Raw genomic sequence first — 13,484 nt, forward strand, 5'->3', positions numbered from 1 at the left:
TAATTAATTCGTATCATACAAACATTTGATCAAACTATTAATTTTAGTGGTCGTAAAACTAATAAAAATCGTAAGTTGGTCATACGATACAAAATATACATGTTAAATTTTTAGTATTTTATTTTACCTAATCCTAGGATTTTGTCCATCACTAGTCATAAATATCAATGATCATGAAAAATGTATGATTCAAGATAATATATTTAAATTGATCCTTTAAAAATATTAACTTAGTTATAGGAAAATTAATTACAAAAATTCAACGTATAAAAATAAATGATCAAATATGCATGATAAAATAAATAACAATTAATATCTGAATAATATAAATCAAATCATATTTTCAAGGTTTCATTATCCAAGTGAAAGCAAAGGGAATTTTAGCCCATAATTAAAGTTACAACATACATAGAAAACATATTGAGAATGTTAAACATTTCGATAAAACAAACCCGATGTAGTCCCTAATGCCACTGCAATCTTCAATTCCTTAGCTCTTTGACTCTTGAATCCCCAATTGTAGAAAATTGGTTCAAAGGTTGGAAGAAATTTGTGTATCAAAATGCATAATTGCAATGTCTTCTCTTTTCTTTTCTCTTTTTTTGGTGAAAAATGGTGGTATTTATAGTAAAAATTGGGAGAATTAAATACCAAAAAGAAATAAATTGAGATTGGATCTAATGAAAAAGAATTCAAAAGAATTAAAAAGATGGGAATAAAAGGTTGGAAAGTTTAAAGGTGGTGAATTATTGAGTATTGGTTGGAAAGGAATGGGTTTAAAATAGGAAAAAGTGGGGAAAAAATGGTTAAAAATGGAATGGAATCGGAATTGGCAAATCTGGAGCATAAAACGACGTCGTTTAGCTATTGAACAGTACCGGATCGAATTCTGGGTCGGAAACTGGGTCGGAACGGGTCGACACGCGGACTTTATGTGAGAGGAAACGAATCGGAGTCGGGTCGGAGCCTGGATCGAAGTCTGTTCATGGATCGCGTGAATGACGTCACGAATGACGTCATGAGCGATAAAAAGCGCGGATCCTAACCCGGATCGGAGCCGGGTACCGGATCAGAATAATCGGATATGGTTGTGAGTGTATGTGGACGCGGGTAGGATCTTTCGGACTTCGGGTCTCGCCTTTTCCGGATCTGGGTCAGGGTCGCGAATCGAGACTTGGGCTCCGGGTTTGGGCTCCAGGTTTTGGGCTCCGAATTTGGGCTCATTCCGAGTTTTGTTTCTTTTAGTTTTTTTTTCTTTTTTTTTCTTTTGCAAATTAAATTAAATTAAATTAATTTAATTAATATAAATTATTTAGAAATTAAATAATTAATTCCCAATAATTTATTTTAATTAAACCTCATTAATTAATTTAAATTCTTTTTTTTATATTTTTATTTTGTTTTCTCGTCTTTCCAACGCGGCTATTTTTGAATTCTTTGACTTTTTGATCTCGTTTTTCTTCGTGTAATTTCTTTCACTTCTTTTTGCGGATTTTTGCACATTTTCTTCTCCTTTTTCTCCAGAAATGATTTTTAGCTGTAAAATGGAATTTCAAACTTTATAAGTACCTTTTATCTTAAACCATACCAAAATATAGCTAAAAATACATAAATATCGCTCGAAATATATGTATAATTATTGCGATATCAAGTATTTTGTGGGAAGTCTGCGGACAGGGTTCCATAGGATGGTTATTCAGCATTGTCAGGACTCAGTGGTCTTAGCAACCGTTCGTGACTGACGGACGAAAACGCCAATGGAAGGGGTTCGTTGTCGAGGTATTACTTGGAGCACTATCTTTTTGTCTTCAGGACATGAGTGTGGGATCGTTCAAGCATTAGTGGCTGACGGTTTCAATGGGATTCAGGAAGTGTTCATCTGGTTCTTAGAAGTGTGTGATCAATTGGGACTAACTAGCAATGGAGCACTAGTGGGAAAGAGTTGGTTGTCATCGAATCGATCGTTGGAAAGTGAGAAGGATTGAGAATCCTCCAATTTTCATGTATTATGAAGGCTTAGTCGAATCTAAGTGGGGGAGTGTTACCCCGAGATGCGGAAGTGGGAGAGGTTTTGAAACGGGGATAAGTTTCACAACCCGACAGGGAGAATAGAGGCCCTAGTGGCTGCTTGGTTTGAGGGTTGTGTTGATTGGGGGTTCGGCAAAACCCCCCACCATAAGAACAAGTCTTCTGGGTGCTTGATAACAGAAGTTGGGGAACCAGGTTAGAGTTCTAGTCAAGAATCGAGTTCAGTTCGAGTATTCGGCCGAGGGTGTGCTCGACTCTGAGGGTTTTTGGATTGATAGATTGAGGGTTTTGTTAGCTGCCAGGGCTCAACAATACATTCAGTACGGGAGTGCGGGTTATTTAGCGTGTGTTGTAGGCACGCGGGTCAGGGAACAGACCACAGATTTCCAAGAGGGTGGACGATCGACATGAGGCCTAGGGTTAGGCTGGGGATATAGTCCACAGAGTAGATCAGGAGTTCGAAGCCCCAAGTGGGTGAGAACAGGATGCATGGAAGAGAGCAACGGGAGGGGTGGTCCAGGGAGATGCTCAATAGTTTAGAGCGGTCCAGATAGACTAAAGGCCGGTGGGTCGTACCAGTCAGACCGAAGGCTCGGAGAATGGTCCAGACAGGCTGAAGGCCCAGAGAGGCGGTCCAGACATGTTGAAGGTTTTGAGAGTGGTCCAGATAGACTGAAGGCCTGGTAGGGCGGTCCAGTCATGCTGAAAACTTTGTATATGTTTGTAGATCTATGTTCGGGTATTGAATAGGCTGTTATGCTATAGCAATCAATAGGTCTGTTCCAAGTATTGAACATGCTGCTGGAGTAGGCTGAGGACTCTGGTGTATTTTGGTTGATCGGAAGTTGTTATTAGTGGTCGGACGGAGTTTAAAGAATCTTGGTGATCTCATCGGTTCGGAGTGTCTCCGAGGTTTCATCTTCTTGGATCGGGTAATACTCCAGTTGGGGACTGAGGGTGGATCCGAATGGGTATTCGTCATTTTTGGGAAGGTTTGGTATTAGAATATTCTGTCGTTCAGGTTCTGGGAACTGGTTAGATCTTTCTCATGATCGTCTATGGCATTTGGATAGGGTTAAGGCGGTCCTGCTTTATGGGGTAGGCCAAGATACCCGGTGCGGGCCGACTGAAAGTCGTAGGAACGGAAGCTCAAGGGGAACGGTAGGTTTGAGGCGGTAGGCCAACAAACCCTAAGAATTTCAGCACTATAATGGAATTGATTAGGTATGATTGGTATTCCAACCAGAAGGGGTGATATGGGTTAGATATGAGTGTCGTACTGGTTGGCCGTTAATGGTAGGTATGTTGATGATGGTTTGAGTTATATTGATGTGTCTTGGGTTGGTTTCATCTGTGGTAGAGCCATAGCGTGTCTGAAGTAAGGAGAAGTTGGGTCACTAAAGACCAGGTAGGATGTGAGGCTGACATGGGTCATGTAACGTTCATTATGTTGGCAGGAGTTGGCGGCAGGGCGTGGAAGCAAGTCCAGCCAATCGGTTTCTTTTCGGAAAGACGCGTGGGACTGCTGTTTGTGTGTGTGTGTGTGTTTTGGTTAAGTAATCGGTGAAGTGTCCGATGTTCGGGTTGTGGGCAGACAAGTTGGGACCAAGGAGGTTTCGACTTTGCTTGAGAAACGTCATATGGTAGCAGGAAGAGTTGAAGTGGGTTTATGACTTGGGATTCATGTGTGGTAGTAGTTTTTGTATCGTTATGTTGATCGTTGATGTGAGGAGCGTCGTTTAGGCCCTTCGAGTGGCAGAGGAAAGTGGATATCTGCAGGGTCGGAGTGTTGGGCAACTTAAGTGACGACAGTAATTTCGATAGGTCGTCGGGAGCATTCCAGTCATGAGCTGAGGGCCGGGGAGGGCATACCAGACTCATGTTGTGGGCTCAGATGCAATCCAGACCTATGCTGAGGACCACGTAAGGGTATTCTGTAACACTCGTGTTTCTAGCCTAGGCATTAATATTAAGGTGATAGTCTATGTTAACCTTTGTAACTCATTTTGAAGAAATGAAAAAGGAATTATGTGAATTCTATGTGTTTTATGCTTAATTACTAGGAGTTAATTAATTAAGAATAAAAATGAGCATCAAAAATAAATTTTAGATAAAGCTGATATCTATTAAGAAAGTTGTAGTGGTCGTGACAAGGATTACGGATATATAAATAATGCCGAAATCCGAGTTATAACAAAGAAGTTATGACCTGTCGAAGTTTCACGACAAAACCGGCTCGGTGCTGAATGTCGTAAAAAATGAGTTTTCGATAAACTACTTTTTAGCCTTAGTGATCTAAACAAAACTTGTAGTGTTCGTTAAACCGAGAGTAGGTATAACAAGAACACCCAAATCTGACTTCGTATGAGGAAGTTATGATTTTTCGAAGTTTCAGCTTAGCAGTAGACAGCTAAAAACTCGAATTTTAGATCGAGTGATTTTTAGCCGACACGACCTAAACGAGAATCGAAGGTCTCGTCGTTAGTAGCACAACGGTAAAAAGTCTGACGAAAACGGACGTCGGATGAAGAAGTTATGAATTTTTAACGGATTTCTTGTCCCGGTCTGTTAAAAATAATAATTTAAACATTAAAGTCAAAAGTAGCAGACGAAGTCTAAACGAAAGTTGTAGAGCGTAATTTTACCTACGCGTGCTTATAAAGAACGTCAAAAACGAAGCTCGTATGCGAAAGTTATGAGTTTTAGAAGTTTTTGCACAAAAACCGAGAAAATTCACATAGGTGACTTTGGCCACGTCACCCTCGCTTACAATGTGCCACGTGTCCGAAATGGGTGAGTCAGGCGAGCCACGTGTCCGAGCTGCTTAGTCATCCGAGCACCTGATCTGATCCGAAGTGGTTCAATAGTGGTGCGACACATACCCTCTTGCACGAGACCGAACCCTCACAGCATGCCACGGATTCCCCCTACTTCGGACTAGACCTCGGTCCAATCAGGAGAGGACAGCGAGGCCTTCGCACGTGCAGGCACCTGTGCACCCTCGCCTGCGGACCCCACCACCAGAACTGTAACGCCGGTAGATCCGGGCTAGTCAATTTAGAGACGATAAGCATCAAAAATGATTTACTGATGGAAGATTAATTAGAAGGATTAATCTTAACCAAGTTGTAGTATATGTCTCGAGGTTTCCGAAAATATAAAGAACGCCAAATCCGAGTTATAACGAACAAGTTATGACCTGTCGAAGTTTCGCGACAAACCGACACGGTGCCAAATGTCGTAAAAAGTGAGTTTTCGATAAACTACTTTTTGGCCTTAGTGATTTAAATGAAACTTGTAGTGTTCGTTAAACCGAGAGTAGGTATAAAAAGAACGCCCAAATCTGACTTCGTATGAGGAAGTTATGATTTTTCGAAGTTTCAGCTTAGCAGTAGACAGCTAAAAACTTGAATTTTAGATCGAGTGATTTTTAGCCGACACAACCTAAACGATAATCGAAGGTCTCGTCATTAGTAGCACAACGGTAAAAAGTCTGACGAAAACGGACGTCGGATGAAGAAGTTATGAATTTTTAACGGATTTCCTGTCCCGGTCTGTTAAAAATAATAATATAAAAATCAAAATCAAAATTAGCTGACGAAGTCTAAACGAAAGTTGTAGACTGTAATTTTACCTACGCGTGCATATAAAGAACGTCAAAAACGGAGTTCGTATGCGAAAGTTATGGATTTTATAAGATTTGGCGCGAAAATCAAGAAAAAACCCAAAAAACGAGGAATTTCGCACACGTGGACTTCGGCCACGTGTCCTCGCTTCGCATCCGACGCGTGTCTGAAATCTGCTGAGTCACCGAGGCCAGCTGCGGTCCACTAAGAATCCAACGCGTACCCACTTCTGACGTGTCCGAGCCTCGCAGGAAGCGCCACGACCGAACCCTCGGACCATAGCCCTCGGTCCAATCAGAAGGTGACACCAGGACCCTCGAACGTGCGGGCCATCTGCATGCCTTCGCCTCCTGCTGCCGCGTGTCTTCGCTGCTGACTCAGCCTTCTTAGCCGACTTTGGATATCCCCTATAAATAGAAGGGTTGCGAGATTTCTCGGGTAATTTTGAGAAATTGGCAATTTTGGCCCCTTTTTCAATATTTTGGTTATTTTGACCTCCCCCGATACCCCGAGATCATTTCCAACGCCCGGAACACGTCCCGGAGTGCCCGAGAAGCCGGAAAATTTATCTTTTCGGTTTTGAAGCCCGACCCTTCGCAGAGCCCGGTTTCTCAATAAAACTCCCGGTTTTATTAGAAACGATCGTTTTAGGCAACGAAGTGTTGCCCGGTTATCGTTAAATCAAGTGAGTGTATAGTTACTTTCACCTTACACATATATATGAAGTATTTTCTTTAAAATACGTGCTATGTGTAAATATATTAATTGTTTATTTGAGGTGACTGTTGAATTGATATTTTATACAAGTTTTAAACTGTATATATATTTTTATCTACAAATATGTTGGGTAGATGAATTAGATGATGAGTGATGAAATAAAAGTTATGAGAGGTATCGATGTTTAAGATGATCAAGTCATCTAGCACAGTATAGACAACGGCCACAGACTATTTTAGATAGTCCAGTGGAACGTTAGTAGACTTGTAATCGGTACGTATGTTTGAACTATATATTCATAAAGTGTTCTCGAACTATATGTTCATTAATGAACTTGAGTGTTCATTCGCTGTGAATTTTGATTCAGTCATTCAGCAGAGCAGGGATGACAACCATGGACTGTTCTAGACAGTCCAGTGGGAAACATTAGCAGGCCCGAAAGCTGTAGGTGTTAATGGACTTGGGTGTTCATTCGATGTACTCTATTCCCCTCATGATTGCCTTTAGTGCATGTGTAGCTGGGGAAACCCCTGAGTATGTTCATCAGCTGTATGGACTTAGCATAGAGAAAACCCATTGACATGTATTGCCGGGGGGGGGGGGGGGAACTTCCGTGGGAAATACTGTCGATGAATAAGAGCTATGGACTTAGTACATGGCGACAATGTGACTTCATGTCTTATTTGACATAAATTGCAGAGGGAAGCAATGTTGTCACTTTATAGGTCGTTTTATGTTAGGATATTTTGTTTGACATAACTTGCTGAGGGAAGGCAATGTTGTCACCCCTAGTGATAATCCTTAGGTTAGGTCCCTTGTGATAGTTGTTTTAGGGACGTAAACTAAGGATAATGGGAATGGGTAATTAGGGTTATTTTGGTTGATGAAATTAATAAATTTATTGATTGAGAACTTAATAAATTTATGTATTGTGGGTTGAAAACCCCATATGCTCACCAGGCTTCCAAGCCTGACCCACTCAGCTTTTTATATTACAGGTAGTGGACCCCGAGCATAGTCGGATGATGATGATGAGTGATTTATGGATTATAGGTCAGTAGTTATGAATAACTGTTGTAAGGCTTATAATGTCTTGTTTATGCTTTTGATCTGTACCGGAACATGACATCCCTAGGTTTTAATATAAAAGGAAATTATGCATTTCTTAAAGAAAGGTTCTGACAAACTTTTATCATGTTTTGTTTTTGGGGACCAATTCCGCAACATCTTTTAAAAAGATTCTCTGATTTTATTTTAAAAAGCATAAATTAAATCGGTCTTTTCTGGCCGAGAAATTAGGGGATGTCACAAGAACCGACTTCGGACCCCTATAAATAGAAGGGTCCTGCGAGCCTACTCGGGTACTTTTAGGATTTCACCATTTTCACCCCTTTCTTCATATTTTCTTCATCTTAACATTCCCCAAAGCCCCGTTATTGACTATAAGCCCCGAAATACGCCACGAAGTGCCCGTGAAGCCCGGAAAATTTATCTTTTCGGTTTCGAAGCCCAACCTTTGCAGAGCCCGGTTTCTCAATAAAACTCCCGGTTTTATTAGAAACGATCGTTTTAGGAAACGAATTGTTGCCCGATTTTCATCAAAATATGTGAGTGTGTAGTTACTTTCACTTTACACATAGATATGAAGTATTTAGCTTAAAATACATGCTATGTGTAAATATGTTAATTGTTTATTTGAGGTGACTGTTGAATAGATGTTTTATACAAGTTTTAAACTGTATATGTATTTTATCTACAAATATGTTGGGTAGAACATGGGTAGACAAAATAGTCGGTGGGTGTTAAAAATGATGAGAGGCCTCAGTGTTGGTGTTGTTGTTGGTGTTATTGTAGTCGTCTAGTGGAGTATATATAACGATCACGGACCTTTCTAGACAGTCCAATGGTACACTAGCAAGTTCGCAACTTGTAGGTGTTGATGAACTAAATGTTCGTTGTTGTACTCCAATCTCCCTCATGGTTGCCTTTAGGACATGTATGGATGAGGAGTCCCCTTAGCAGTAGTGTCCAACCCGATGATATTCCTTAGGCTAAGTCCCTTGTGTTAGGTGTTTAGGGACGTAAAGTGAGGACAATGGGAATGGGTAATCAGGGTTATTGTTGATTGGTGAACTTAATAAATTATTATTATTGTGGGTTGAAAACCCTATATGCTCACCAGGCTCCCAAGCCTGACCCACTCAGCTTTTTATGATTACAGGTAGTGGACCCCGAGCATAGTCGGAGGACGATGAGAGATTTTTTATTATAGGCCAGTAGTTGTAAATAACTGTTGAAAGGCTTATAATGTCTTGTTTATGCTTTTAATCTATATCGGAACATGACATCCCGAGTTTTGATATATATATGGGAAATATATACCTTCTTAAAGAAGGGTTTTGATAAACTTTTATCATATGTTGTTTGGGGACCAATTCCGCAACATCTTTTGAAAAGATTTCTCTGATTTTATTTTAAAAAACATAAATTAAATCGGTCTTTTCTGGCCGATAAATTAGGGGATGTCACAGTTGGTATCAGAGCATTAGTTTAAGCGAACTAAGAAACTGTAGGATTTCTAGACTTAAACTTAGAATGCTAAGTGATGATTGTGAGATGAGTGTCTTCCATATTTTAGACACGAGCACTAGTTTATTTTAAGAAAGGTGCCTAAAATGCCTTTATGTGCTAAATGCTATATGTTGCCATATATGCCATTATTTGTTTGGATCTATGGTCTGTTGCTGACCGGATCTGGAAACCTTATGTGTGTAGGATTCTAAGCATATGATTACGAGATTAGAACTAACATGTAAACGTTTCAGAGTGATAATGGAATTGACATGTCTAACAAGGATAAAGACCTAAATTCGCCTTATTCGGTATATAGATTGTAATGGCAAAAACTCGAAGTGGAGCGGGAAACGCAAACAGAAACCAACAACCTCAACCCCAAGTGGTGGAACAGGTGCCTATAGTAGGAGCTGCACCAGAACCCATCACTATGGCTGGAGTACGAACTATGATTCAGACCATGTTGGCTGATCAGAGGGAGGAGTTGAGGCAAATGATGCTGAACAACAGGGATGAACCTTCAGTTCCTGTTGAACAACGTGAACTAAATGACGATCGATCTGAAGAAGGGAACAACAGCAGATCGGTTGGTCATAGTGAACCGCTTGTGGTTGGGAGGAATAGCCACGAGGGTAGAGTGGAGGGAAATAGGTGCCAGTATAAGGACTTTATGACATGCAAGCCATCGACCTTCACTGGAAAAGAAGATCGTGTCGGAGTAATGGACTGGATCTCGGAAATAGAGTTGGCTTTCATGACTTGTGATTGCCAAGGCAAGTTACAAACCACCTTTGCAGTACGTCAGTTTAGGGGTAGTGCTGCTCGTTGGTGGAACACATTAGGGAAGACCCTAATCCCTAATGAGCCATTGCAAATGAATTGGGCAGAGTTCTTGGTGCACTTTAAGCGCAAGTTCTGCTCGGCCCAAAACATACTTGAGTTAGAAAACCAATTTCTAACGTTGCAGAAGGGGAGTATGACCGTTGACGAGTATACGAATAACTTCATAGACAAAATGGAGTTTGCTTTGCGTATTGTCCCAGATGAGCTGGCGAAAATTGACAGGTACGCAAAGGAACTTCCATGGGAGTATGCGGTGCCAGTACGTCAGGCACTTACTTTGGAGGCAGCTATCTGGGCTGCCAAGTCTGTTGAAGATATGATCAAGGGGAGAGCCGCCAGCAAGGTTGAAGTTGGCGAAAAGAGAAAGTTTGAAGGAACGTCAGGTTCCAATAAAAAGAACAAATTCTCGAAGTTTGGTTCGAGAAAATTCGGAGGAGGAACCGAAGCCAAATGGTGTGACAGGTGCAAGAAGAAACATGCTGGGAAGTGCAACGTGGAAATCACTTGTTACAAGTGTGGAAAGCCAGGGCATTATGCCAATAATTGCACTTTCACTAATAGCGTCTGTCATGGGTGCCATGAAGAAGGGCATATTTTGAGGGATTTCCTGAAGAAGAAGGACGCAGCGAAACCCAATCTGCCACCAAAGCCGAAGGCGAGAGCCTTTCAGATGACACTTGAAGCTGCGAAAGAAGAAGCCGATGTCGCTTCAGGTACCTTTCTCGTAAACGAATTGCCTGCCCAAATTTTGTTTGATTCTGGAGCCAATTACTCCTTTATATCGCATGAATTTGGTAGAAAACTAGCTTTGCCTGTTGATAGACTAGTCAATGCTTTATTAGTCGAAATTGCTAGTGGCAAGTTTGTACCTGTTAGCCATCGTATGAAAAATATCCTCATTGACTTGGATGAGAATAAGTTCCACAATGAATTATTGCCTATCGAGTTAAATGGTTTCGACATAGTTTTAGGAATGGATTGGCTTAGCGTCAATGATGTCGAAATAATGTGTAGGAAGAAGATAGTAAAAGTAAACCCGCCAGGGAAAGAGTCGTTTATGGTGTACGAAGACAAACGCATAGTAAAATCTGGAATCATTTCCCTAATGAAAGCCAGAAAGTGTTTGGCCAAGGGGTGTACATCATATCTAGCATTCGTGATCGATGCTCAGAAGGAAAAGAAGGAGGTGCGAGATATTTCGGTGGTGTATGATTATCCGGAAGTCTTTCCCGAAGATCTTTTCGGATTGCCCCCTGATCGACAAGTAGAATTTCGTATCGACTTGTTACCAGGAACGACGCCGATAGCAAAAGCACCATATCGATTAGCGCCAACCGAAATGAAAGAACGTATGACACAACTTCAGAAGTTATTGGACAAAGGTTTCATTCGACCTAGTTCATCACCCTGGGGAGCCCCTGTCTTATTTGTAAGGAAGAAAGACGGGAGCATGAGAATGTGCATCGATTACAGAGAGCTGAATAAAGCGACGATAAAGAACAAGTACCCGTTGCCGAGGATCGATGACTTGTTCGATCAGTTGCAAGGATCGAGCTATTTTTCGAAGATCGATCTTAGGTCGGGGTACCATCAACTAAAGGTGAGGGAGCAGGATATCGAGAAGACTGCGTTCAGAACAAGATATGGACACTATGAATTTTTGGTTATGTCGTTCGGATTAACCAATGCCCCAGCAGCTTTCATGGATTTGATGAACAGGTTTTGTAAACCATACCTTGATAAATCCTTGATAGTATTCATAGACAATATCTTGATCTATTTGAAAAGCAAGCAGGAGCATGAGAAGCATCTGCGCGAAGTGCTAGAAGTCCAGAAAGAGGAGAAGCTATATGCGAAGTTCTCCAAATGTGAAATTTTGATTCAAGAAGTCTAATTTTTAGGTCATGTGGTTAACCAAGATGGAATGATGGTTGACCCAGCAAAGATTGAAGCTGTGATGAAGTGGAAACAACCAAAACGTCCTACGGAGATTCGAAGCTTTTTAGGATTAGCCGGATATTATCGCCGATTTATCCAAGGCTTTTCTTCGATCGCTACTCCATTAACAGCTTTGACCCACAAAGGAGCTACTTATGCTTGGAATGAGAAGCATAAGGAAGCCTTTGAGAAGTTAAAGAAGAGACTGTGTGAAGCACCGATTCTTTCGTTACCTGAAGGAGTTGATGACTTCGCAGTCTATAGTGATGCCTCTGGAGTTGGGTTAGGTTGTGTTCTGACCCAAAGGGATAAAGTGATCGCGTATGCATCGAGGCAGTTGAAAGAACATGAAAAGAACTACCCCACTCATGATCTGGAGTTGGCAGCGGTAGTATTCGCCTTACAGATATGGAGGCATTATCTTTATGGTACTAAGTGTAAACTTTTCACTGATCATAAGAGTCTTCAATATCTCTTTAATCAGAAGGAATTGAACATGAGGCAGCGGCGCTGGCTGGAACTACTCAAGGACTACGACTGTGAGATACTTTACCACCCTGGTAAAGCAAATGTTGTTGCTGATGCTCTCAGTCGGAAGGTCAATCTTGAAAAGAGAAGGCCAAGAGCGTTGGAGATTGAAGTTGTCTCTACAATTGTGGAAAGTATAAAGAAAGCTCAGGAGGAAGCTTTGGAGAAAAATGACCGGAATGAGGAACGTTTGGGTAAAACGTTGGTGTTTGATACAAACGGTCAAGGATTGAAGGTATTCAAAGATAGGATTTGGGTACCTAAGACGGGAGGAGTAAGAGGTCTTCTGATGGAAGAAGCTCACAAAACCATGTACTCGATTCATCCCGGCAGTACGAAAATGTATAGGGATCTAAAACCCTATTACTGGTGGCCGATGATGAAGCTTGATGTTGGTAAGTATGTGGCTGAGTGTGTAACTTGTTCTAGGGTTAAGGCACAACATCAGAAACCGTATGGGAGTTTAGAACCTTTACCTGTACCCATGGGTAAATAGGAGGACATTACCATGGATTTTGTGACTAAACTACCCAGAACAAGGAACGGTCACGACATGATTTGGGTGGTCGTTGATCGCTTCACTAAGAGTGCGCATTTCATAGCCGCTAACGAGAAATGGTCTATGGATAAACTTGCGAATTCTTATGTGAAGGAAATTGTGAGGCTACACGGTATTCCATTAACGATTGTATCCGATCGTGACAGCCGTTTTACCTCAAGGTTTTGGAGGAGTCTACAAGAGGAATTGGGTACCAAGTTGTGTTTGAGTACAACTTACCATCCGCAAACTGATGGTCAGAGCGAACGAACGATTCAAACATTGGAGGATATGCTGAGAGCATGTACCCTAGAATTCCAAGGTAACTGGGATGAACACTTACCTCTAGTAGAATTCTCCTATAATAATAGTTTCCACTCAAGCATTAAGATGACACCTTATCATGCCTTGTATGGGGAAAAGTGTCGAACGCCATCATGTTGGCTGGAAGCTGGGGAAAAGCAGTTTATGGGACCTGAAATAGTCCATCAGACTGCTGAAAAGTTGAAGGTGATAAGAGAAAGGATGTTAGCTGCTCAAGATCGACAAAAGAGCTATGCTGACAAGAAAAGACAATCGATATCCTTCGAAGTTGGAGATTCGGTTTTACTTAAAGTCTCACCGTGGAAGGGACTTATAAGATTTGGTAAAAGGGGAAAGTTGAGTCCAAGGTTTATTGGACCATTTAAAGT

This window comes from Lactuca virosa, chromosome 4 (genome assembly GCF_052849685.1).
Source record: "Lactuca virosa cultivar CGN04683 chromosome 4, Lactuca_virosa_CGN04683_v6, whole genome shotgun sequence".
Taxonomy (NCBI): Eukaryota; Viridiplantae; Streptophyta; class Magnoliopsida; order Asterales; family Asteraceae; genus Lactuca; species Lactuca virosa.